General features: G+C 41.5%; 1 pseudogene; it reads left to right on the plus strand.

The window, feature by feature from the left end:
* The first annotated feature begins 3,369 nt into the window (after window positions 1-3,369).
* LOC147304415 (uncharacterized) lies at window positions 3,370-4,563 on the plus strand (annotated as a pseudogene).
* Window positions 4,564-6,284: the final 1,721 nt, after the last annotated feature.

Here is a 6,284-nt window from a genome sequence, read left to right on the forward strand (position 1 = left end):
GTAAACTTTTTTTAAAGTAAGTACTGAATATTATATCACTTATTTATGCGCAAATGTTTAATAAAGAAGAACGTTAAAACATTACTGTTGGCCACATACTGGCAAAGTTATGTGCCATTAGCGATGTTAGTACTAACTGGGTTTCAAAACCTTTACTTTAAAATATACGCCGCTATATATATACCTGACATTAATCTTACAGAAAATGTGATACTTTTATGGATAATTAAAGTCAGTCATATATCCACAAACACAACAAGCTGAAAGTCAGTGAATGCTGCCAAATATCATGGCACAAGCAGGATCCACTGCACTGTTAATGTTAGCTATGTTATATTGCTGCCTCTGTTCGGTGGTGTCGAGCCAAACGGGCTTTAATATGTGTTTGAACGAGCTGACGGTTCACTCGTTAAGCTGAAAGAAAGATGCTTTAATCACAGGAGTCACACATGTGTCCACTGGGAACTCTTCTTGTTGAGCACTCGTAATAACACAAACACTAAATCTTCCTTCTCTTGTGCCGTTTTGTAGCAGTGTCTACACCTGAGACTGTCACCTGTCTGTCTGTCCTGCACTCTCTCTCTGATTGTGTAATAAAAGTATAACATGTATTTATAAGTTACACTTGTGTTTGAATCCTGCAGCTTATCACACATTTGATTTCCATGTGTGACAACTGCAAGTGTCCAGAGTGAGGACAGACTGAGGGACCCACTACTGCACATCACCTGTGAGGCTTTGCACCCCTGATGATCCACCAGGAAAAACTCAGCAGTGTGTGAGGAAGAGGAGGAGGAAGAGCCAGCAGCAGCTGACAGATGGAGAGGATAGACAGACTGTTCCCTGTTTGTGAAGGACTGCTAGGAAAGTTTAAAATAACTAATTGCCTGTCCTGACTCAGTCTCATTAGGTAATGTTCAAAATATTTTATCATTCCAGTGTTTTCAGTGTGGGAGAAAGTACTCAGGGCCTTCAAGTTACACACTATGAAAGGCAGAAACAAGTTTAATATTCAGAAACCTAAAGTATAAACCGGATTGCAACAAAGTTGGGACACTAAACAAATTGTGAATAAAGACTGAATGCAACGACGTGGAGATGGCAAATGTCAATATTTTATTCAGAATAGAACGTAAATCACAGAACAAAAGTTGAAACTGAGAAAATTTATCATTTTAAGGGGAAAATATGTTGATACAAAATGTCATGGTATCAACAAATCCCAAAAAAGTTGGGACAAGGCCATTTTCACCACTGTGTGGCATCTCCTTCTTCTTACAACACTCAACAGATGTCTGGGGACCGAGGAGACCAGTTTCTCAAGTTTAGAAATAGGAATGCTCTCCCATTCTTGTCCAATACAGGCCTCTAACTGTTCAATCATCTTGGGCCTTCTTTGTCGCACCTTCCTCTTTATGATGCGCCAAATGTTCTCTATAGGTGAAAGATCTGGACTGCAGACTGGCCATTTCAGTACCCGGATCCTTCTCCTACGCAGCCATGATGTTGTGATTGATGCAGAATGTGGTCTGGCATTATCTTGTTGAAAAATGCAGGGTCTTCCCTGAAAGAGATGACGTCTGGATGGGAGCATATGTTGTTCTAGAACCTGAATATATTTTCCTGCATTGATGGTGCCTTTCCAGACATGCAAGCTTCCCATGCCACACGCACTCATGCAACCCCATACCATCAGAGATGCAGGCTTCTGAACTGAGCGTTGATAACAACTTGGGTTGTCCTTGTCCTCTTTGGTCTGGATGACATGGCGTCCCACATTTCCAAAAAGAACTTTGAATCGTGACTCGTCTGACCGCAGAACAGTCTTCCATTTTGCCACACTCCATTTGAAATGATCCCTGGCCCAGTGAAAACGCCTGAGCTTGTGGATCTTGCTTAGAAATGGCTTCTTCTTTGCACTGTAGAGTTTCAGCTGGCAACGGCAGATGGCACGGTGGATTGTGTTCACTGACAATTGTTTCTGGAAGTATTCCTGAGCCCATTCTGTGATTTCCTTTACAGTAGCATTCCTGTTTGTGGTGCAGTGTCGTTTAAGGGCCCGGAGATCACGGTCATCCAGTATGGGTTTACGCCCTTGACCCTTACGCACAGAGATTGTTCCAGATTCTCTGAATCTTCGGATGACGTTATGCACAGTTGATGATGATAACTGCAAAGTCTTTGCAATTTTTCGCCGGGTAACGCCTTTCTGATATTGCTCCACTATCTTTCTGCGCAACATTGTGGGAATTGGTGATCCTCTACCCATCTTGGCTTCTGAGAGACACTGCCACTCTGAGAAGCTCTTTTTATACCCAATCATGTTCCCAATTAACCTAATCAGTGTTAATTGGTCTTCCAGCTCTTCGTTATGCTCAAATTTACTTTTTCCAGCCTCTTATTGCTACTTGTCCCAACTTTTTTGGGATTTGTTGACACCGTGTAATTTTGAATCAACATATTTTTCCTTTGAAATGATACATTTTCTCGGATTAAACTTTTGATCTGTCATCTATGTTCTATTCTGAATAAAATATTGACATTTGCCGTCTCCACACCATTGCATTCAGTTTGTTGCAATCCGGTTTGTATGTATCAGCAGCAGAATGGACCTAAAAATAAATGTACTTCTGCCCAGTTTGACCCATTTAGCAGAAACCAGCCTGTTTAAGGCTCTGATATCTATTCTGTATGACTTAAAGCAGTTATGACAATAAAGGAATATTTAATATATCAGTCTACTCTTCATTTTATCAGAAACAGTTATCACAGCTTGTACATTTTCTTTTTATAAATGTATGTAAGCAATGAGCCAAATTTAGTAATGCCAACATACTGAAGGAACAGCATTTGTCTCCTATATATGATACACCTATAGATGCACTGTCAAAGACACTTGTCTTTGAGTGAAGATTTAAGGTGATAAGACATATAAATAACTGCAACTTGAATCTGTACTGAGGCTCAGTATTTGACACAGAGTTCATGTTCATTGCTGTAATAGCTAATAATGATTAATATAATAACTATAATGTTGGCCATATTATATTTACATTACCAAAGTGATATGACTTTTGTCTCATGAAAAACATTAGCTAATTGTTATTTACTAACTAATCTTAAATGACTGTTCAGTACAGAAATGAAGCCCAAAAATCATGTTTTACTGTCCTGTAGTCTCAGCCTCAGATACTTATCAAATCACACAAAGCTCTTGTAGAAACAAATGAACAAAATATGTTCTCCTTCATTTCTGTCAAACAAAATTGTATGACACGTTTCCAGCGGTTAGTATCATGGTTGCTAGGCAACCTGGGAAGCGCGACGGAGACTAGACCGTCCCATTTCACAAGCCTCTCACTTCCGCACGCACCATGCGTAGTGCGCGTACTTCAAGCGTGCCGACCCTGCCACAGCCTGAGAACCATCACAGACAACAGCGTCGGGGGCGGGGCTTAAGCTCGGACAGATCAAAGGCCTTTGCAACGTCACAACAAAGGCCTTTGCAACGTCACAACAAAGGTGCTTCGAAGGAGCCTCCAAATAGCATAAATAGAGCCTTGGCGACACTCTACACCAGTAAACTCCAAAGTCGGTCCGTCTAAAGTATCGCTGAGTCTAAAATACTGCTGAAAGTCAACCTTTATTAAATATGTCTCACGTTTATGCTAGAGCTAACGATCACGGTTCCCGTGCAAAGGTTCGCACAACTGAACAGCGTGCCCCCATTATTAAAATGCAACACAAGGATGTTGCACCTTGGGCACCACGCTTAGAGCGGTGGGACATAAATACAAATAAAAATTTACTCCCACCCCCCCCTCCTCTTCCGGTCAAACCACAGAAAACACAGCGTGCCCCCATTATTAAAATGCAACACAAGGATGTTGCACCTTGGGCACCACGCTTAGAGCGGTGGGACATAAATACAAATAAAAATTTACTTCCACCCCCCCCTCCTCTTCCGGTTAAACCACAGAAAACACTGCGTGCCCCCATTATTAAAAAGCAACACAAGGATGTTGCACCTTGGGCACCACGCTTAGAGCGGTGGGACATAAATACAAATAAAAATTTACTCCCACACCCCCCTCCTCTTCCCGTTAAACCACAAAAACCACAGCGTGCCCCCATTATTAAAAAGCAACAGAAGGATGTTGCACCTTGGGCACCACGCTTAGAAAGGTGGGACATAAATACAAATAAAAATTTACTCCCACCCCCCCCTCCTCTTCCCGTTAAACCACAAAAACCACAGCGTGCCCCAATTATTAAAAAGCAACAGAAGGATGTTGCACCTTGGGCACCACGCTTAGAAAGGTGGGACATAAATACAAATAAAAATTTACTCCCACACCCCCCTCCTCTTCCGGTTAAACCACAAAAACCACAGCGTGCCCCCATTATTAAAAAGCAACAGAAGGATGTTGCACCTTGGGCACCACGCTTAGAAAGGTGGGACATAAATACAAATAAAAATTTACTCCCACCCCCCCCTCCTCTTCCGGTTAAACCACAAAAACCACAGCGTGCCCCCATTATTAAAAAACAACACAAGGATGTTGCACCTTGGGCACCACGCTTAGAGCGGTGGGACATAAATACAAATAAAAATTTACTCCCACCCCTCCCTCCTCTTCCGGTTAAACCACAGAAAACGCTGCGTGCCCCCATTATTAAAAAACAACACAAGGATGTGGCACCTTGGGCACCACGCTTATTAGAGACATGGAAATATTAACAGCAGTAAAATACAGATAACACCCCCCCCCCCCAACCGGTAGCAGCAGATAGCCGCCCCTCCCTGAGCCTGGATCTGCTGGAGGTTTCTTCCTGTTCAAAGGGAGTTTTTCCTTCCCACTGTCGCCATGTGCTTGCTCATAGGGGATCATTTGATTGTTGGGGTTTTATATTCACAACTGTTGTTGTGAAAATATTCACAACAACAGTTATATTGCAAAGTCTTCACCATCCATCAGCCATTACAATACAAATAATAAAAATCTTGAAATACATAAAAATGTTGATGTTTGATTTTGTTTACTTTAGTTTTGTTTACTACTACGTGTCTGATAGTGATTGTCTGAGTAGATAAAACAGTGGTCCTGTACCACCAACATCATTATGGAGATGTGTGAGAATGACTGGGAGTCAGACTGGAGGACTACTGTGAAATCAGAAAAAGCAGAGTGGGGAGGTACTTCCTGTACATTGCTTCTCCAGCTGTGTAAATTACATTTTTCTCAGCAGCAACAGCTTTGGGGTTAGGAGAATACCAGGACCAGTCAGTGCACAATGACCAATTCATCAGCTGCATAACAGCAGCTGGAGCCTCACAGCTGGAGCGCACTGTACTGAGTGAAACATTTTCACATTTCGGCGGCTCCGCTCTTTGTGTTTGTCTTTTTTGCGCTAGATTCTGAAGCTGCAGGTTTGATCTATCTTCAAACAACATTGACTGAACCAGCAGCAAAAGAAGATCCAAACTAGCTTCATGTTTCGCTTCACATAAACATTAAATAAACACCTTAAATTCCCTCTTACTTTTGCTGTTTTAACTCCACCACGATAAAAATCACACATCATGCAGAGCTCTCCGTCTCTCTCTCTCAGGAATAGATTCCCATAAAAAAGTCTGTTTTCTGCATTATTCGCTTGCTTATTACCCACCAGGCTACCGTTGTTTACAGCGCTGTCTGCCACTGGTTTTTGTTTTTTACATTTCCAACACGAAAGCCTAATTTCTTCACTTCAATACTGAACAAATGTATATACTGCAGAATATTTTAAGGTTATCTGCTATAAAATCCCAGGCCAGGAAAATCTCCTTCATGTTTTTCTGTATTATCCTCAGTTACTTTGACACAAAGGCATCTGCTGAGATGCTTACACCTTTGATCAAGTCTCACAAGTGTCAGCTTTGTTTTTATAGATGTAAAAATAAGGATATGTACTGATAAGTGATCAGAAATACAATATTTCTGACTGTATGGGGCAAAATTTCCCTGATTCAAATATGATCACCGAAATTCAAAAATTGCGGTTTTAATTTTCGCAAATGGCGCTCAATGACTCATTAACTGACGCTACTTATCAGCCAATCGGTGGCATGTAGTCTGACGACGTCACAGTGTAGTACCTGATCAGAATGCTTGGAATCCCGGGCTGTGAACTACTATGACCTAATGGAGAACCCAGAAAAGCATTCAGGATTTTCAGACAGAGCAGAATCATGGTTCCATCAATTGTTTGATGTTCATTTTATGAAATACTGTGTTAGCTTT

This window comes from Aulonocara sp. 'chitande type north' Nkhata Bay, linkage group LG22 (assembly GCF_057382095.1).
Source record: "Aulonocara sp. 'chitande type north' Nkhata Bay isolate Kocher_YH1m ecotype deep benthic linkage group LG22, A_spYH_male_GT1.1, whole genome shotgun sequence".
Lineage (NCBI taxonomy): Eukaryota > Metazoa > Chordata > Actinopteri > Cichliformes > Cichlidae > Aulonocara > Aulonocara sp. 'chitande type north' Nkhata Bay.